Source organism: Chamaea fasciata, unplaced genomic scaffold, assembly GCF_029207755.1.
Source record: "Chamaea fasciata isolate MVZ Bird 193981 ecotype frontalis unplaced genomic scaffold, bChaFas1.0.hap1 SCAF_1, whole genome shotgun sequence".
NCBI lineage: Eukaryota > Metazoa > Chordata > Aves > Passeriformes > Sylviidae > Chamaea > Chamaea fasciata.
Genome location: NW_027094086.1, coordinates 52,906,084 through 52,926,930, shown reverse-complemented (window position 1 = coordinate 52,926,930; position 20,847 = coordinate 52,906,084).

Genomic DNA, 20,847 nt, shown 5'->3' with positions numbered 1-20,847 from the left:
AGGCCCACTGGCAGTGGCAGCCATGGTAGCTGGGCTCTGTCCTTCCAGGGGGTGCCTCTCCCTAGCCTAGGGCCGTCACCCGCAGCTGACACTCGAGGTTTTTCAGCTCTTTCCCTCCTTTCTCATTTTCTAATCACGCCATTAGGTGTACACATGCAAGGTGTGGTGTGTAAAGTACCCACTGGCCTTTTCACAGAACTGTGAGGAGCGCAGTAAGCGGAGGAGCGAGCTAAATGAAGAAGGGCGACCTGCCTCTCACCTGGCTGCAGAGGGATCTCTGCTCTGGTGCCGGGAGCAGCTCCTCCCCTTCCTTCTCCTCCGCCTGCGGTGTCTGTGGGGCTGTCTCTGACACCTTTCATCCCTCTATTCACCTCTGCCAGGCAGTGTTTTGCCCTGTGTTTAGCTGTGTTTCCCAGTGGTCTCCCTCTGGGCCGCGGGGCTCGACCGTGCCTGCAGTGTGTCCATGGGAGGCAGCTGGAAGGGCTGTGGGCAGCTCCGGCTCCTCTCACCTGTGCCCAGCACAAAAAAGGGACAATAAACTGGTGAACGAAGAGGCCATCACTGTCAGCTGTAAGTAAAATGAAAGAAAACCCCATTTTGATCTGTTTCAGCTAACAGACCCTCGAGTCTTTTGGTGCTGTTGTTTTGTTCAGCGTTGTGATTAAAACACCCCTGAAACCAGAGGATGTAGTTAAGCCCCTCAAAGCTCTACAGCAAATGTGCTTTGCAATGATAAAGACCCTTTCAAACACTGCACGATCTCCCCTTCCCCTCTGTAGAGGAAGGATTACTGTGTGTTTATAGCCATGGATCCTGTACACCCAAATCCAGCATCTTGCGCAGAGCTATTTGTTTCCTTTTCTCTGAAGTGAGGGCTGAACCACACATGGGTTAATACCATGCTCTCTGCAGGAATATAGGGCTGGGTTTGTTTGTTGTTTTGTTTGGTTTTGGTTGGTTTTGGTTTTAGTTTTGGGGTTTTTTGTTGTTGTTGTTGTTTTTTCCCCCCAAGATTGATACCTGACTATTTAGCAGAAGGACAGCAAATGGATAGCATATCCAGGCAATCTACAACGCTAAGCTTGGAAAGAGTTAGGAAAAGACAAAATCTTATTCCTATAACTATGCCCAAAGTCCTCACATAGTGTGCTCATTGGTGCAGACCTGATTGCAAGAAATGTGAAATGCTCTTAACAGTGGCTGGCACTGTTGTATCATTCCTGTATTTTTAAATCATCATTCCTGATGCTATAATATTTAGGGATGGGTGAGTTGGTTAAGACCACATAAGCATCTAACCTAAACATTTGAGGTTTGAAATAGTTTGGTTAGCTTCCAGCTCCACTCCCAATTTTCATATGCTCCAGCACTTCCCAGTTGGGACAAATCCAGAAAGGGAAATATCAAAATACTATGAGAGAGGCTGTTCTCTGACATTTGGTGGCTCTGTGCCAGTGACCTGTTAACCCAGCAGCCAGATGAGCCATGGTCATAGGTAATGCTTCAGTACAATCCACAATGCACACCTTGTTCCATGGCTCTTCCTGAGTTTTCTAGTGTGCAACTGTTGGAACGTAGAGATGAGGCTTTACTTAGAAAATATTCCTGAAATTGCAAATAGTGAAATGTGTGTACTTTAAAGTAGGCATGATATTGATTATGATAGAAAAATCCAAAGTTGAAAACTAGAGAGAATGAAAGTTTTTACCCAGAATGCAAATATATCCACGTCAGAGAAAAACACTTGATACATCATGACAAATAATGTCATTCTTTGAAACAAAACTCTTTTTATTAAAGATATGTGATGGAAAATTGAAGCATTTTTGACTGTTTAAGGGACCTGGACAACTGATAGAACAAACTAAGATGACTTAGAGACTGTTTTCCAATAATTCCCAATAAAAACCCCCATAAATTAGTATTGAAACAAAGAGAATTCTCAGAAGAATTTCTTATTTTATAGGTTAAAAAGCAGAACATGCCTGAAGTGTCTTGCTTAGTCCTGGATTTAGAATAAGTAAGTAAGAATAAACACTCATAACTGAGTAATTTGGCACCAAACACCTATATCTTTGTATCTCTATCCCTGTATAAATATTACATGAAAATATGGAGAACATCAACTGCTCAATAAAATTTTGTGTAATTTTAAAGAACAAGTGATGAACTTACCCCAGTTTTGGTGCTTTTGGGACATCAGGTAGTGGTTTATTGATGTTTTTGGTTTCCTTTTTTCCTTCCTGTTTAGTAGAAATAGTTTTCCACTGTGCTAGTAAAGGGTTGTATCACTGAGCTGCTTTTAGGACAGATGTGATCTTAAACCAAATTAATCCCTTTCTTCAGGACTTTGAAAGTTTTTAGGCTTTTCCTCAACAGAAAGTCTCTAGATCTCCTGGTGAAGTTGTGTCTTTGTAATCCTGATTTTGTGTGTGGTATTGCTGTTAATCAACTAGGCTGAATATAACCAAAAATTCTGTGTACCTCTTGTAATATCTACATCCCAGAGCAACCACTTGCAGCTTCCTAAGAGTGAGGTGGAGGTGAGAACCTGTAGGATCTAATACCACTCTCATTAACTAAGAGCAAGACATGTTCCCAGTGCATTTAAGAGAGGTGACTCACACTTGGCACTTGTGGTGTGTCCTTGTCTATAGGCTTGTTCATATCCTTAGATATTTGCTTTCATTTGTTCTAAAATATATGTCTTGTTCTAAAGTATATATAAAATATAAGAAAATATCTGAAATATATTTGTTCTAAAATATATGTCCTGCTTTGTTAGAGCAAGACATATGTGTGTTTATAAAAAACACACCTTGTGTGTGGATGAAAGGTTTGGGCTGGTCCTCAATTCTGTAATTAAAATGCTTGTAGTTATTGCTACTCCGTATGGGATGGTGACTTATGACACCTCAGCTCTCCAGAGAACAAAGTAGGAACTGGGAGTGTGTCTTCAAGTGGAGTGATGAATGGGAGAGGGAAAATGGAGAAGATGAGCAGTGCACTGCAAACAAGCACCCTTGCCTTCCATATACTTCAGGACAGAAAAGAGTGTTTTTAAAAGTCTGAGGCTTAAAAACTGAAAAGCATTCTGTTTCCATTGAAAATTAAAAGCAGAACTGAGAAATCCTGATGCTATTTTTAATAGGGTCCAAGGTTGATATTTGCTAACCACACTTGTTTAAAATTAGACATCTAAATGCATGAATAAGTAACAGATTTAAACTAAAGTGGGAAGTACTCGTCACTTGGAGGAGTCAGTCCTCTTGGAAAAAACATAGGTGGAAGGTGTTGATACTCATCATGTAGAAAAAAATGTGATTCAGAACAGGTCTAACTTGGGTCCAAGTTTCATCCTTGTTTTTTATATCCTGTCTTCAGGAATCTGCTGTCCTAGAGGTGGAGATGGCTATGATTACTTTCTACTTTTTTTTTTTTTAAATTAATTTACTTTCATAACTAAGAACTCGTTATGTCTGGACACTTTGCTTATGCTTTCCAGTCACTCTGAAACTAAGTATGCAGCTGGAGGTTGAAAGCCAAAATGCAAACTGTCTCAATACTTGTTGATATTTTCTTTTCCTTTTATCTGTTCTTTCTGCCTCCATTTTCTTTACTAAGGTTTACAAATCCTTATATGAGTTCATCTGTCAAGGGTTATCCTTGTTCCTGTTCGCCAAGAACACATTAGATCTGAACACATTTGATCTAAAGCCACTGCTCCGTTCATGAAAAAGCTTGTTGTTTGCTGTGAAAAATAAATAAATATTGAGGCTGTGGTTGTAGGATTTTCATTACTTTCTGGGGGTACATATTGGGAACAGATGTGAATGGGCAGTCAGCCAGGTCTTGTCATCTGAGACATGGCACATGGGCACTTTTTGGTATAAACTCCTTTAAATGTCAAATCATTCTGGCAGCAAACCAGGTTGACTCATGCCACAAAATCACTTTTAAAAAAGACTCTTCTCCATTACAAAACTATACTGTTGTTGTGGGTTAATCCTGATAGGCAGCTAAGCACCACACAGCCACTTGCTCACTCCCCCCACCCCTCCAGTAGGGTGAGGGAAGAGGAAAGGAAGAACAAAAGCAAGAAAACTCATGGTTCAGGATAAAAGTTGTTATGTAAGTAAAGGAGAAGTAGAAGAAAAGAGAAAGAAAAGAGAACAAATGACACAAATGTAATTATGCATCAACTCCTGTGTTTAGACTGTTACCCGATGAAGTATGTCTCACCTACCAAAATTCCACTCCTCTCCATTTTATTGCTGAGCATGATGTCATTGGTTGTGGTCAGCTGTCCTGGCTGTGTCCCCTCCCAGCCTCTTGGGCAACCTCAGCCTACTTGCAGGTGTGGCAGTGTGAGAAACAGAGAAAGCCTCGACACTGCTCAGAAAAAACACTGCTTTTGATCACAAATTCAAAACACAGCACCATATTGGTGACTGTGAAGAAAATAAACTTCATCCCAGCAAGACCCAGGACAGTTGTTTAGCACATCTCTACAAACTATAAGTGTTTCCTTTGCTATTTAATTGAGAAATGTTGTATAGAGCCATTTCAGGTCTCAGCACTTTTAGTGTTATTTCTAACCTTGAGTAATTCTAAAGACTGGCATTTTCATTTTTCTACCCCAGGGTAAAATTCTGTGAAGATTATAAATTTCTTTCTGATTTCCTGATTTTTTTTTTCAGAAAAGTTTTCTACTGCTACTGAATTGAAAATATTCAACATATTATACTATCTAACATACATTGCCTCATTAATGAGGGTTCAGAGATGTCTCTCAGGCAGTGGAGTGCAACCAAGGTTTAGTAATGGGTTTCCATAGTGAATATATCATTAATCAAGACAAGATGTCTATGTCCTAGTGGTTTAGGTGCCACAAGAAAGGTGGATGATAGATTAAAAAAAAAAAGATTCCCCAGTGTTTTCCGTTAATTTTCATAAAAATTGCTTAACTAATTAATTACATTGATATGAGAGAATTTTGAAAAAACATGTCTTGCTGGAAACTTTAATTTTTTATTTCCAAAATGGCCTACTCTCTAACTTTTTGTTGAAAAATTACTCAACCTCTTTTGTTACAAAACAGTACATGATAGCCTGAAATGCAACATTGAAATACATTCTAAGACTGCTTTGGATTTATGGGTTCCTGTTCTTTGTAGTTCTGTGTCAATGTAGTAGTCATTCACATATGATATTTCTTCCTTAAATTCTGGTAGTAAAATTCACTTCACAAAAAATGCAACCCAACCCAACCCATAAACCACCCCCCCCGCCCCCCGCAAATACCCTAAAGAAGTAAGGAGATCTCTAAATCCCTGCTTTTGTGCTTTAAACATGACCTTGTTCTTGTTTTAGATGTTGCAAACACATTTTTGTTACGATGCATCAAAATGTGTGTCAACATTACTGCTTTGATATTGTTGTGTTTACCTTTAAGTTTGTAGTACTCCACATTTTAACCTATGTTCCATTCATTTTTGTGGGCACTTTCATTATCATTCTAAATTCCCTTAACTGTTCTCTTTTGTTGGCTAAATAGGTAGGACAGGAATTGATTTGATGATTGTGTGTATGATGTCAGCCCCTCTACAATTGTACTCACAGTATAAGGAAAATGAGTCCCAAGATCTTTAAGTTTGTTTAATTTTGAGTACTTTTAAATTAGACTTTCAAGAATTTGATTTTCAATTAATCATTAAGCTAATTTCAATCCTTCTGGCAGTGCATAAGCTTCCTCAAGTACATTTTCTGGAGTTTTGTCTGAGCTAATATTTCTCATCTAAATGGAAGAGACTGACTTTTCACTTAATTTGTCCCCATTCAACCACACTTTTTCTTAAAAAATTATGCATTCTCATTGTTCCTTTGGGTCTGCTTAATATTTGTAATACCCAATTTAATAATTTGGTATTACATTGCTTTTTATTAAATAAGTGATGAAAAGGGAGGTATTTTCAGTATGTTCTTTATTTTTTTACCCTCACTTGTTGCCCATCAAAGTCACTGTGTGTAATTCATGATGTAATTGTCTGCCAGACTTTAACTCTTAGCCCTAAACTGTTTTTCCTTCTACTGCCACCCTTCCTTGAGGTACATATTCTTGGACATTTAAAGAGAGATGTCTCCCTCTCTTTTTCCTCACATTTGTATGGGACTTAGTCCATCTGCCATCAACTGCAGTGGGGGTTTCTTGACTCAAAGTGCTGAGGTTAATGGCAATCAGGCAAAGAGAAGATGCCTTTAGCCAAGCATGACATTATAAACATTCAAGTTCCGCACATGTAGTGTTGTGAACAAGAACTAACACATAACAAACTTGTTTAAATCAGTTTAGCAAGTGGAAAAACTCTGCAGTTGGCAGATCAGCAGTGTTTGTTACAATGCTGTGGTGCCAGGGTGCTTGCATTGCCAGGCCCCTCCTCTCTCATGTCACATGGAACCTCCCACCTAAACTCAAGAACCTTGTCTCCCTTCAGTGGGATCCTGTTGACACCAAGTGCCCACAGGGATTCCTGACTGTGGATCTCTTCAGCTAGAAGAAGTTCATCTAGAACTCTCTGACTTTGCCCTTTGCTGGTTGTATTTTTTTCTTTGCCTTTTTCATGGCAGTCCTCAGCCTGGATGCCAGCCAAACTTGTACTTCAAATAAGAGGTTGCCTTAAAAGTGCTGCCTGCCATAGAGTTTTGCTGGAAACAACAAAAATTAATGCCAGGGCCTACTTCATCACCTAATTCACAGCACCTATTTGCAAGTTTATTTACATAACTTAAAATTAGGGAAGAAAGAGGCATAAGCTTGCTAGCTGCTTGAGTGGAGATACTTTAAAAGTACTATTTGATAATTAATAAAAATTAAATGCCATTGCGATATAGGGTAGTATAGGCTTGTGGACCAAACAAAACCTTGATGACCAGCTAAGGAGATGTTACATGTCGTACAGTGAAGTGATAGTTTGCTCTGTGTGTTGATAACAGTCTGATGATACTGCCAGGTAGTACAAGTATATTAGAATAACTATTTTTGTCGTACAAATTAAATAGGAGGTAAAATGAGTGATAAACTTTGGCAGTAGAAAGAAAGCATTTGTAGCAGAGCAAGACCTTCATCTGAAGGACCAGAGGCAATGGACACACAGTGAAGCACCGGAGGTTCCCTCTGGACCTCAACACTTTTTTTAATGTGAGGGTGACTGAGCACTAGCACAGGCTGCCAGGGAGGTCGTGGAATCTTTCAGACTCTAATCTTGGAGATATCAGAAAGCCGTCTGGACATGACCCTAAGCCACCAGCTGTGGTTGGCCCTGCTTAAGCAAGAGGGTTGGACAAGATGCCCTCCAGAGGTCCCATCCAACCCCAGCATTCAGTGGTCCTGTGTTAAAGGAATAAATAGTGTGTAGCAGCAGCACAATCTACTGCATGTATGTGGTTCATATACAGTTGGTGATGTATACTGATACATTCATTCTTTTTGAAAAGCCTAATTTTATCTCATCAATAAAGAACTATTTAATCACATAGAGCAAATGCTAATTTACTTCTCTGAAAGAGATGATACCCACATTGGTTTCACAAATCTGTTTCTGAGAACAGATATGTGAAAGGGAATAATTTTATTGTTTAGAAGCCTTTTTGAACTTTTCGTATATCTCAGTGGAGAGTAACTATATGATGGCTGAAAATACGAAATGCTCAAGAGACTAAAATTTAACACAGAAGGGCACTGAGATATTCAGTTTGTTATTTTGCAGATTAGATGTAGCACTGGAATTTGGATCCCTCTTGTCATATTAACACAGGCTTACCTTTACTGCTAACATTGTAGTACCTTGCAGCCCAGGACCTTTCCCTTCTTCAGTGCTTGTTGTGGATTATTATGACCTTTCAGGGTGTCACAGGTCAAAGATATTTTGTGTCTGTATTTGTATTTTTTGCTGGTGTAGTTTCTGTCTACATTTAAACAGACATTGCAGGCACTGGGCAGGATACTGTAGAGAAATACTGAAAGAGTAAGCACAGCCTTATGAAATCATTGATATTGTCTGGCTTCCGTGCTTCCACTAATTGTTTTGTGCACAGATGGCTGAGTGCAAAAGATCAGTTATCTTTTGTGGAAGGGGACAGTGTGGATGACAAACAGCAGAATTTCTTTGTAATTGTTGGAGTATTAGCATTCATGGTTCTATTCATGAAAATGATGCCTTTCAGTTCTGTCAGAATAAGGCATTAAAATGTACTTTGTATATGGATTTGGGGGTACAGATGAGACAGTTTGTGAAACAGTCAGTGTGCTGCTAGAATTCAATTAAGAAAAATAGATTAAATGGGATGAGGAAATGCTGTTTATAAATAGGAAGAAGAGAAAGTTCACACGAGCTTCCTATCCTCACAAGAGTGAAACCACAATAGAGTCAGGCCAAAGGCTGTCTAAGGAGAGAAGCCCAATCTGGATGATTTAAGTCAGCCTTTGGAAGAGCTTCTCTTTTCCAGTGGCTTACAGGTGAAATCCAGAGAAAGTAGTACCCTGTGCCACTTTGTTCACTGTTGTAGTGCAGCAGCTGACACCAATGTCCTTTATATTCAGTGTTTATACTTTGTATTCAGTGTTTATATTTTCTGTAGGATGTGTCATTAGTTTATTTTATTTGTTTCCCTCAGTCAGTAAAGACCTGGATTTTGGATCAAAAATATAATATTGTTTCATGTCTCAGTCATTAGGAAAACTGTTTTAGTATTTATCACATTTTCTAAGTCGCTTGTCTTATTCTGTGTGCTAGTTGTGTGCTAACTCTACCCCAGTCAAAACCAGCACATAAAATAGAGGATGTTTAATTAAATCAATTTCAGTTTTGAAAATTACTCTCTTTTTCATTCATCTTGTAGAAATGTTAAATCAGAGTTTGATTATACCTCACTTGGACAGCCAGTAGCCCTGCCAGGATATTTTGAGTCTATGTAGGGAGAAATGAGCATAGGTGGATAGTATAAATCTAGACTATTTCAAATACTGTCATTGCTGATCTGTCAGTAATTTTTTGTTCGTTTGCATTGTACTATTGCATTGTACAATTAGGTACAATTGTCAAATTGTCAAATTCCCTCTCATTTTGCTTTACTGATTCCTCCAGGGTGTGCAGGTTGCTTATGCCTGACTTCATTATTACTGGCTCTTTGAACTCTTCTCAGCAATCCAGCCATCTTCTAATAAAGGATCTAGAGTTTCAGTTGCAGCAAGCATAAGGTATTTTCATTTTTTAGGTACTTGCAAATCCTGTTACAGCTCAGTGTGTGCAGTGGATTCCCTTCAGTCGTCTCTGGATGAAAAAATGCTCGAACTTGTGAGACCACCTAGAACAGAAAATGGCTGTTTCAGCTGGTCATCACCTATGCAATGTAAACATACACAGTGTGGCAGATTCCTTCATAAAATGTAAGAGCTATCAGGCTCTGCCCAGACACCAGCCAGACTAGACCAAAGTTTCAAGCAATTCTTCTTTTATCGTTCTTTAGGGTGAAGTATTTCAGCAGATTTGTGCCCCAAGCCAAAAAAGATTTTGTAGGATAGTCCCACCTGCTATTCACTGGGAAAACTTATTTTTAAACTGTTTCCATGAAGTATGCTTGGTATGGGATCAGACTTTACAAGCTGAATGAGGGTTCTGCTGGATACATATGCAGTACAGTGCCTCAGTGTATGCACCGGAAAAGGTTCAATGCTGGACTCTCTCCCTCCACACCTCATTTTTAAACTGTTAACTATAAGCTCTCATGGTAGCAATGCTACATCTGTACCTCAGGGGCCACTTTCAGGTGCCAGTAACCTCCTAAAATGTACCCTTTGTGTACATTCCTTATATAGAAGTTCTTAGGCCAGAAGGGAAATGTCATGGCAGGTTCTTGATACTGTTCTTCTAGACTGCCTGCACTATGAAAGTGTTAAAATATTATTGAGTCATTTTATGGAAAGCGAAATCCTTCTTTCAGGGACCAGATCCCTTAACAATGATGTTTTAAGTATTTCCAACTTGTCTCTGTGTTATTAGTCAATAAAGATAGATGTTTTTTGTTTGTCAAACTGATTTATTTTAAAAATCAATTGCAAAACAGCATGTGATCATTTACGGAGAACAGGCTTTCTAAATTATGAACTGAATCAGAAAACAACTGTGAAATGCACTTACATTTTTATTCTTTGAAAAATGCTTATTTACAGGGTGTCAGTGTGATTTGCACAAAGGTTTCACCAATGGTTTCAGAAAAATAAATATCTCTAGTATCTAGTTGATTGAAATCTTCACAGTAAGTTGATGGACTAAAACCCCAAAATGTCTAAATTGAACTTAAATTTTTGCCTTTGATGGCAGTATTTTCACTATTTTTTTCCTGCCACAATCCTCTGCTATTTGGTAAAAAAATAATCTTTTCCTAATATAAGCAACCTGTTTTGCCCATTTGTAGAGAATCTTCCCTGTATTTCTGTTTATTTTACACTCTTTTCTGGCTTTGATTTTCAGACTGTGTTCTGTGACACTATTGATTAAGTATATTGCCTTTGTATGGTTCATATTGGGAATATAATCTGCTGAGAAAACAAGTATGTGAAATAATCTATAGAACTGTAATCTAAATTATCTAGAGTGTTTGTTTGCACTTTATAGAACACAGGAGTTTGTATTGGAAGTAGTAATTCTATAGTCTGTGTCTTAAATAGTACAGTAATGCTGATGGTATCTAAAAAGCAGGCTATACAGTGAATGGTGTGGTTTATGTTTTCAAGCTTATTGCTTTGTGCTCTTAATACTTTTTTGCATTTTTTTAAATGAGAGCTGCTACTTAATGCTGTGAGGCTCTGAAATCCATCCTAATGTAATTTGACTCAGAGAAGATTTTTTTTTTTGTTTAAAAATCAGACATTTTCAGTCTGTGCCTTCCTGTGTGCGTATCACTGTCAGTTTTTTTGGCATCCCTTCGATACTGTGGCTGCAAGCAGACATTGCCTGTTTGCAAAACTATTAATTTCTTCTGGAGTTGCTCTTTTTTCAGTATAGTTTGAAGTTATGTAAGGTCTAAGACTTCACAGTTGTATCATACTGCTGAAAGAATGGTATTATTCAAGTGCTGAACCTGTACCTTATATTCTAACAGTCTGAAAGCCTCCTCTCAATTCCAGACAAAACATAGATGTGGTATCACAGCCGTTCAAACTTGGGTGGCCCTTAGGATTTCAGGTTGTATTGTTTGGGCAAGTGCTGAAAGTACTGGGGCATATTTCAGAGGGCTCTGTGGCATAAAATCCTAAGTGTTAGAAAAATGTAATGGAAATTTGTAATGTAATAAGGTGCTCATATGTATATCTGGAGTTCTGTATGTATACATATGGAACTCTGCTCTCTGGAATAAACACAGCTGCATTTATTTGAATGTGTGAAACAGATTTATATACACAGGAGAATAAATCTTGTATTGCACACTCAAATACACTAGAGTACAAAATTTTACTTGGCTGTGTATCACTGTTGTGAGCTTTCTCTTTTTCTGTCTTTTTTTTTTTTAAATTATGTAGGAATTACTTTAAATTTGTCCTCTGATTTCAAGTTCAGAATTTAATAAATTAAGATCCAGATAGTTTAGCTAAATACCTATCCAAACAAATAAATAGCACTGTCTTTATAGAATCCTAGACACTACTGTCACGTATTCACACATTTCACCACTGCCATGCATGTGAGGGAAAATATTGCAGTGGTAAAGTTCAGCTTGAGATCTAAACTTAAAAAAAACAAAATTTTGACAATTCAGTGATACAGATTTTTATCTGTTATGATCAGAACTGAGTTGCAGATGTTACATTTGCCTCTGTGTTCCTCTTACTCATCTTACAACAATATTTCCAAGTATGAACATTTATCTGTTTATTGTTGCTTTGAAAGAACAGTGTGGGGGGGGTGGGGTTAGTTGTGCATTAGGAGTGATATTAGATGATGATGTGGGTGAGTTTTATCTGCACTTCCTTCTGCTCAGAGCGCTTTGTTCTGAGATCAGCCAGGAAGGCCAAGGATGAGTGCCCCTCTTTCCTCCCAGACTGAAATATGGAGACAGGATGAGTGTCCCCACAGGGACAGAATGCAGATGGGGATCTGCTGCCACTGCATAGGAAGCAGCTGGTGACAATAGTTCTCTCAAGACCTACTTAACAAAAAGTAGTTCTTGTTAAACCTCTTCAGCATTTCATTTAATAAGGCATATTAAGAGCTAATACAAAGAAAAGACACCAGAGAACCTAATCTACACATTTGTTTTCTAGGTGACAGCCTGAATCACATTTCTTAAATATGGCTGTGGTTTCATGATGAAAGACAAATAAATAAACATTATCCTTTAAATAGATTAACACTTCCTATGGATAACCCAGTGCTGTGTCCTGCCTGAAAACAGACACAGGTGTATTACAAGGGCAATGTGTTGTGTAGTGGATATAACGGAAATACACTTTTTTTCCCCAAGACCTCTTCCTTTCCGTTCTTGGACAATTAATGTACAATGTAACATCCCATATGCAGGAAGGTGGCTTTCTGCTCCACTGATGCTATTTTCTCACAGCATTGGGACAGCAGAATGATGATGAGTGATTAGGATAGAATTGATGTCTTGAGGTACTGGCATAAATGGTTTGCTCAGATGGTTTGCCTGTTTAATCTGAGGGAAGAGAAAGAACTGGGGGAAAAATACTTTGCTACCAAGTTTTCACTTAATTAAAAAATGTGTCTATGGGATTGGTAGCTTGACTCTTTTGCTTGGGTACTGTTACTTTCTCACATTAAAGAAATATGTTTATCTGTATGAGAACTGAAAATTCTGAAGTAAGGAGAGAGACCACTCACAGAAAGGAGTGAGGTGGAGCTTTTGGCTTGAAAGAGCATAATGTTTTCTCTTGGACAGGATGTCCTTCCATAAAGCTTGTATTAGCTCTCTGGGACTTACTGGAAGCACTCAGGTGCCATATGTGCCATTAGGTCTGAGTTAATAGGGAGGAGATTCTGCAGCAGAGCATACAGAACCAGTGAGTGATATGTTTAGTGGACCATGACTAATTGGTAAAAAAAAAAAGAGAAAAAAAAGGGAATATGTTCCTAATCCATATTTGTTGCAATTACTGGATGACTAAACTGGTGTTCCACTGTCCTTAGAAGAGGAAATTCCTCCATCCATTAGGGAGTGTCTGTAACTTATCCAGCCTCATTTTTTTTTGGTCCAAACTTCTTTATGAAACTGGAATATTAATATTTCCTTGCTGTACTTGTCAGAAGAAAGCATTTTACCTTTTCAGACTTCTTTTAAAGAAATAGTTTGGAAGCTGTTGGGATAATGATCCCTATTTTTTTAGGCTAACCTCAATTACAGATCAGCTTACAAATGGCTGTAGCAAAATTGTGGAATATTTTTGTAATATTCATTTACTCATTGTTGTCATGCTAAGGTAAAGATTTTCTTGAGAAGATCCTGAGTTATTCTACTGCCTGTGAACTATAGTCTGTGCTGGTGGAGTTCTGAAGCTACTCAGTAATTAAAATCACATCTGCCAATCTTTTTTTCCCTGTATTTATGGTACATATTATCATGGTATTTGAGGATATCTAAGTATAGATTTTGAGCAGAATGTCTAATATAAACCAAGTGAAAATATATTTATATTAAAATCTCTAGAAACCATTGTTGACTAAATATGGAATTAATTATTAGAGTACATTATTCTTTTTTTTTGTTGTTTTTTTAATCAGTGTTTTCCTCTTTCCATATGAGGGATACCTAAAGTGCTAAAAATTGTTTTGTATATGTTGACTTAGAAACAAAGTTTACTTTTTTGGCTACTTGCAGTTGTCTTGGGCTTCCTACTTAAAGCAGAACTGGCAAAAAGTTTTCCAGAAAACTACCATCTCAGATTACATTATTCTGTCCTGTTTCTGTTAATTTCAGCTGTGTCCTCAAAATACACTCAAATGGTTTTAATTGCAAGAAAGAACGCTATTAACTATCCTTGTACTGGTCTCATTTATGTTGCAATTATAAATGGTGTAAACAGAGCTAAAAGACTTGCATTTACAGCTGCATTTAACCTTGTACATACAGCAGAAAGAAAAAATAGTCTCTTTCTTCCTATTAGCAATCGGCCAACACATTTTTTGCTTTGGTTGTGTTCTTCTGTGGCCCATAATCTGGAAAAGAATAGACTAGCTTTTTTCTGCTCAGTGGGTAAGATGTATGACTGATTTAAGTCAGAAACATATACATTTCATTCTTTAATATCTGGCCCATTGTGGCTCAGGGAAAAATATTCTTGGAGGATTTAGGGCAATCTTAGCTGGAAATACAGGAAATGTTTCAGATAGGTCACTCTTGTCAGCTTGTAAAGTAGTGTAGAATGGTTTGGGTTGAAAGGGACCTTAAAGATCAGTGAGTTCCAAACCTCCCTGCCGTGGGCTGGGATACCTTCCACTAGACCAGGTTGCTCAGGGCCCCTTCCAGCCTGGTCTTAAAAAACTTTCAGGGATGGGACCTTGACAACTTCCCTGAACAGCCTATTCTAGTGCTTCACCACCCTCATATGGAAGAATTTCTCCTTTGCATCTTATCTAAATCTACCCTTTTTCAGTTCAAAGCCATTACCCTTGGTTCTATCATTACCTGCCTGTGCAAAAGTTCTTTCTCTGCCTTTCTTGTGGACTCCCTTTAGGTACTGGAAGGCTGCCTAATAGCAACCTGTCTCTCTGGGGCCTTCTCTTCTCCCAGTTCTCCCAGCGTGTTTGCATAGGAGAGGTGTTCCCACCTTCTGATCAGCTTGGTGGCCTCTGCACCTGCTCTAACAGGTCCATGGCTTTGTGCTGGGGACCCCAGAGGTGGATGCAGCACTGCAGACGGGGTCACACCAGAGCAGAGTAGAGGGGCAGAATCCCCTCCCTAGCCCTGCTGGTCTCACTGGTTTGAATGCAGCCCAGGACACAATTGGCTTTCTGTGCTGTGAGTACACACTGCCAAATCATGTTCAGTTTTTCCTCCACCAGTACCCCCAGGACTTTTTCCTCATGGCTGTTCTCAATCCCTTCATGTCTCAGCCTGAATCCATGTTTGGAATTTCCCTGATCCAGGTGTAGAACCTTGAACTCCACCCTTCTTGAGGTTCCCATGGGCCTACTCCTCAGGCTTGTCTTAAGATCATCTGGATGGCATCCCTTGCCGCTGCACCACTCCAATTGGTGCTGTCTTGCAAACTGACCAAGGATGCACTCAGTCCCACTGTCCATGTTCCTGACAATGATGTTAAATATTGACATCGTTGTTACTGGTCCCAGTATGCCACTTGTCACTGGTCTCCGCGGGAACAGTGAATCATGGACTGCTCTTCTTGGAATGCAACCAATGCTTGTTGTAAAGCCACTTCAAATGAAGACGTCTTGTAACCTTTCCTTGTTTCATTTGAATTTGCAGGATTCATCAGTGTTTATCACTCTGTGATTCTCAAAAGTGGGAGAGAAAATGAGTTTCAGCATTGTGGAGAGACAGATGTAGTATAATTGTTGAGATGCTGTTCTCCTTTTCTGTGCTCAGTGAAAGCAAGAGTAGATCTTACTTGCTTGGCTCTTCTGCAGGCTGGAAAGGTTAAAAGGTCAAACCACTGTTTTTCCAGTGCTTTTTCAGTGTTTTCACCCGAGGAAGCAGAGGAACGTGCTGTGCTGTGGGTCCCCAGGGTGTAAAATGCATTGGCACTGGATGAAGGCTGAATAGGTCGGCTATGTATATGGAAGCAAGCACTTAGCAACTACTCAGGGGATAGTGGAAAGCATCCCAGTCCATCAGACAGCTTCACACAAGTGTGTGCAGCATCCCCATAAGCTCTTTTTACAATGGTATAACTCCATATGGCAAGTGAACACCACAGATTTTAGAGTACCTGGGAGCCATCAAAGCATTTTAACTAGGGCCTCTTTTTGTAATAGACGAAATGGTTTCCTAATAAATTTCAATTGCTTTGTCTGTAGGTAGCACCATTTACCAATGGATCTCTAAAATGTTATTTCCTAAATGCCACGAGTATCTTAATACAAGGTTGTGTATCATAAAGCTAACTCTGATATTTGGTGATGCTTCACATTTAGTAGTAAAACGTGATGGAAGACATTGAAAAAAATCACCTATTGAATTTTTGTATTTATTTTGACAGATTTTTGTGGTGTGAGAAGCCTTATAGGAAGGTCAAGGAAATGTTCTTTCCATATAAACAGTGAGTGGCTGGTCCTTATGCTCTCTGAGTAGCTTTTTAGTTCTCCACAGTATTTAAGGATAGCAAGTCCTCTAGAAACCTTAAAAGCAGAAATTAAAAAAAAAAATTGCATTTGACTTCTGTTGCTGAACTTATATTGGCAACCAGGGCAAATATTAATATTTCACTTAACTGATGAATTAGATGAAGTTTACAATATTTTGATTTGAATAACTTGCAAGATACCTTAATTTTTTGCTTGTATTAAAAAAAAAAGTGATTTTTTTAGAATCAATTATTTTAATATCTAAATTGACCTGGTAAATGTTTATTTTTGTGTTAGTGATTATTTTAAACATTAAAAGCTGCAAGCATTTAAGTATTGCTGTCATACAAAGCACTGCAACTTTGAAGACAATGCAGAGGTTACAAATTATTTCTCTCCTGATTAGTTAGGTTTGTATTTAGCTTCTAGTTGAACAGATTGCTTACTCTGTGGTAGTTTGTCCTCATTTTTTTTTTTTAAATACTAAACACAGTTTTTGTTACAGAATAAGCAATATTCCTTAAATTCATTTCTTAGATATGTCAAGGAAACAGAAGGGTTTTTTTTTTTATGTTTCATTTGCTTTGCATTGTTCCTATAAACCATTTTATTACTTTGAAACAACAGAAGCAAATGCATTTTGTATTTATGCATGTATTAGGAAAACAGATGTTCTGATCTGAATTCTGAATATTTCAGAATACCTAACAATTGTCTAAATGGCATATTCAAAAAATGCTTCAAATTTCATTATTTGAATAAAAATAATATCACAAGCTTTATCGTACTTTCAAAGTACAATTTTAAACTTATAGCATACTTGGATACAAAACGTCCTTTTATCTACAAGCTCTTTTCTGTAAATAATGTAACAATTATTTTACATATAAAACACTTGACTTGAGTGACTTCTTAGAAGAAAATAAATGAGCTTTTTACCAGAGTGTTCTCGATGACTTTTTAAGTGGCTGAACACTATGTGAATGAAAGACTCTGATGGACTTGAGTAATGAGGAGGAGAGGGGTGATCAGGAGAATAACCTGAGTCAACCAGGAAGGAGGATGTTGGGCAAGAAATGTTGCTTTACCATATTGTTAATGCTGTGTATGTATTTGCATATAATGTGAAATGGGTGAGGGTATTTTCACTGTCACCTTGATTGTCTGACATAAACCAGTGAAGATGTGTCTGAGCTAAAGGTGCAAGAATTGCCTGTGGAAATTAAAACTGTCCTGCATACAGAGCTGAGGGGAAGCTGATGGCAGTGGTAGTGAAGTGCCTGTAAATGTGGAAATTTACCTGTTGATAAAATGTGACTCCTCTTTCTGTCCTCTTTCCATCAGATGGAGAGTGAAATTCATCTTGCTGGAGGCCTGGATGGAGGGTGATTATAAATAAAGGAGCTTTTTTCCCTGTGGTTTTTTTTTTTTTGTGGTTTTTTTTTTTTTTTTTTTTTTTTTTTACTGCAAAGAAAATGCGCTGAAGCAGCAAAGATCCATATAGCTTTACAGCTCCAAAACTTCAAAGTACTTTAATACATAAAGACTATTTTTAAAAATTACTTTTTAAACTGTGTTTGCAGTGCTAACTAGTGAATGTTTCTCCTGGCAAAACAGCTTACCAAGACCTTTATTCTCACTCTTCATTCTGCTCTATGGGGCACATAATGGCATGTCACATCTTGAAAGTGAGAAGCTTGACATTTGTTTCAAATCTGTATGAAGGAAATGAGGTATAAATCTGATTCTTACATTTTCATCAAAACAGGTTTTGATTTTTTCAGATCCCTTTGAGTTCTAGGGATGCCAGGCAGTGGGAAATTCAGAGTGCTCCAGTCATGAACATGTCTCCCATTAAGTGGGAGTCAGGGAAGGAAGAAGAAGGAGTGGGGTTGCTATGTCAGCTAAAAACCTCTGCACTTTAACTGACTTATCCTAAAATATTCTAGAAATCAGCAGCAGATCTAGAAATAGAATGCTATTATATTGCTTCCCAGTCTCAATACTGCCCTTTGGCCTTCCTTACTTCACTCACAGTAAATCTTTCACTTGGAAATAGGTAAATGTTTGTGTTCATACAGTGGATTAATTTTTCTTTTGCAAAATTATTCCTGTCCCATTTGGTATGTTCATGTAAGCTATTTGGGTCATGTTTTATTCATATCATAACTGTTCATAGTGTGGTGTGATTTTGGATAGGGCTGGAATAAGCAATATTTTATCAGTATATACATTTTTGTAGCACACTTTGCGAGACAAGCAGGCAACAATTACTCTGCCTTGGCTCAGCCTCTGTTTAAAGAAAGAAAAATATCAGTCATTTTCTATCTCATTTCCTTTCCCTTTTCTATCCCACTGAACCCGTTTCACTTATTAATGTTCACAATATGCAGATACTTTGTGCACATAAGAGGAAACTTATAGCTATTATACATTGGCAGATGCCACAAAAAGACACTGAGAACAGAAACTTAACAGGAATCTGTGAATCTGTGAATCCACCATGGAAAAGGAACAATTAATAAAAGCTGGTGAACTCGATTAGCCAGTAGAGTTGAATTTAGGATAAAGCAACTAATTCAACATACTCCCCTGCTGGAAGAGCTCATTTGAACTAGAAGCATGACTAGTAAAAGCATGCAAGTCAGCAACCTAGCTGCAATAGGATTAAAGCCAGGATTTCTTTTTAGTCTCTCTCTTAAAAAAAAAAAAAAAAAAAAAAAAAAAAGAAAAAAAAAGAAAAAATTAGATCTATGCAAGGAGAAGAAAGTCATGTCCACAAAAAGTTTGAGTTGAATATTTTTCTGACCCCGTGAAGAAGGCTCCTGTGGAGAAATCCTTGGTCATGGAACATTGAGCAAGAAATATCTTGGAAGAGAAGTTCAGATGTCATACTGTGAAACAATGCTTAGCATGGTAGTGTTTTAGACTGTGTGGTTTGGGCTCAGACTCTGATGAACAATTCTGGCTGTAAAATGGAAAGTGCTAAATGAGTTGTGTTCAGGGCACTGGGTTGAAGCTGGCAGCAGTACTTGTTCATGGCAACCCTCTATTGGCCTGCTCTTAACCCCAGGAACTGTCCCACAGGGGCAGCTGTTCTGGACATGCTTTGTGTGGCACCTCCAGTCCCCAAAGACTGACAGTGTCTCTAACAATAGTGATAGGTTAAGAGTGTGAGCCAGGCTGTAGGTAATGGCCTAGAGTCTGGATGAAATTTGGTTTGGAGGATGGTCTTACAATATTGTGTCCTGTGGAGCTGTCCTGGTCATAGCTGGAGGGCAGTACTGGAGCAGGCCATGGATATGATCCAGTTTAGTAGTTCTGTGGTCCTACTGAGAATAAGCTGATGCACTATGAGCAACCTACTGTAATGTAGTTTTTATATTATTCCCAACTTCATAATAGTATGCATTGTATTTAAAACACTGATTTTTTTAGTACTGTTCAAATGAACCCCGACTAAAATGCAGAGGGGCTCAGCATCATTATGAACAGACCTTGTTGTACATTAGGGAGTTCCATCAGATTCTTAAATTCTTAAACTGTATTGATTAACTTTATGGCATGTACTCATGCTCTGAGCTCCTGAAAACTAGCTCTCCAGAAAGGAAGTTCTTTGTAGAGATAGGATTTCTTCAATCTTTCAACATAATCAAGACTGATCCTACAGTAATACCTTTCTTACTTCTCAAAGCAGATTTTTTCTTTTCAATTTATACAACCTTTTCTTGATGTCTATGCAGCCACCTCTCTTCTACTAATGACCTATTTATCTGTTCCTGGTGCTGTCTTCACATTGGTTCTCATCTAACCTCACTAACCTTTATTCTGTCTCCAACTTTTTTTCAGGCTTAGCTGTTACATCAAAATCCAGGAATTGTCATTGAGGTTTTGCACAAATTTCAAACTGGGGATTAAAGACCATATTCCCTATCTGAAAAGGTATTTAGGGTATACACATAGAGCAACTGTCCCCCTTAGGAGCTGTAATTCATGTATCCACCTGTTGGTTGGACCTACAGGCCTCCAAATCTGTTCTGCATGGGCTTGGGGAGTTTAGTGGCATTGAGGTGGAAGAGAAACAGTGCAGGTTTCTTTCTGGATCTCAATAAGAAAGTCTCAATAAAAAAAAAGTCTCAATAGCTCCTTTAATGAGACAGGATAAGAACATGGATATAGATAACAAATAAATCTTGCATCCTTTCAGATACAGTGCTCCACATCTGTGCAGCATCAGTTGGAGTCCAGATACCTTTTCCCCTGGTGCATTGCACAGAGCAGACCCAACCCTGTCTGTGAAGAGAACCTCTCTCCTTTGGTCTTTCCAGGTAATATGTAATTTGTTTAAAAGAAACAACTGTATTCCTAACGAGTGCTATCATGAGAACTTCTTGCCACAGTTTTAGATAAGGCAAGACCTCCCAGGCAGGATAATTGGTGGTGCCGAGTGGGACCTTCCTGCAGACTCCTCTCTTTCTATCAGCTGAGGGAGTTTGTCCTCCAGCCAAGGAATCTGAGCAGCACTGCAAAG